Raw genomic sequence first — 1,129 nt, 5'->3', positions numbered from 1 at the left:
CAATTACTGAAGGAAGAATTTTACTCGTCTGCATACCTCAACTTCTTGAATGGAAAAGATGAAGAATTTGACTATGGGTTAGTTAATGTCTTGTTAACCAAAAAAGATCACTCAAATTAAAGTAAGCATATTCACTTACATTTTAATATTCACACATTTGCATTCATTCAGAATTTTAATTTTTTTTAAATTTATTAAACTTAATCTTACAAAAATTTTTAATAGATTAAAAATTGGTATAATATGGGTTTTAGGTCAAAAATTAAAAAATTTGGTTTTAGATATAGAAAGTTTTTGCCCCGAAATATAACATTTTCATGCCCTTTTTAGACAATTTTTATACTTTGTATTATTACGACCTTCTAGAAAAAACGAGCCAGGGAGATTTAGGAAAAAGGGATTTTGATGTGCCATTTAAATAAGAACGGCATTTAAAAAAGAACAAAGCCACATCTTGAAAAGGGCAAAGGGTTTTTTCCCCCCCAAACACAGAAAAAATGGTCCCCCAAAAAAACGATAAACCCCCCAAAGAAAACAGGATTTTAAAATTCCCCTAAAGATTCCCCTTCTTTTTTTACCTTCTCTTTTGGATTTGGGAAATTTTTAAAAAAAAAATTTTAAAGGGGAGTTTATTTTAAAAAAAAAATTTTAAAATCATGGGTATTTAAGGGGAAAACAATTGTTTTTTTTATTTCCCCTTTTAAAAAAAAACAGTAAATAAAACCCCCTTGGAAAAACCCATGATAATAAACAAATTTTTTTTTGCCTGTCCCGTCCTTTTCATTTTCAAAGCAACAATGAAAACAATCAATGTGAAGTTCTCAATATTTCCTTTCAACTTGCTGATGAACCAAAACAATAATAATAATAATGGTAGTATAAGGGTTCTCTTCTGGCTAAGGAAGTCCATGCTAATAATGTCAAGCAAGGAACCAAATTTAATAACTTAAAAAACACGTATAAAATTTCATAAATTTTTGGGAAGGGACCCAAAAACCCGGGGGCAATACTTTAATCCCTAATTTTTTTTATTCTAAAAAATTTAAAATCTTCCCCATTTTTAGAAAATTGATTAATTTTCAGAAAGAAAGAGAAAAAATCACATTGCAAAAACATCACAAAGCTTCGT

The sequence above is a fragment of the Penaeus monodon genome, chromosome 22, assembly GCF_015228065.2.
Source record: "Penaeus monodon isolate SGIC_2016 chromosome 22, NSTDA_Pmon_1, whole genome shotgun sequence".
NCBI classification, from domain to species: Eukaryota; Metazoa; Arthropoda; class Malacostraca; order Decapoda; family Penaeidae; genus Penaeus; species Penaeus monodon.
This window is presented reverse-complemented; position numbering follows the sequence as displayed.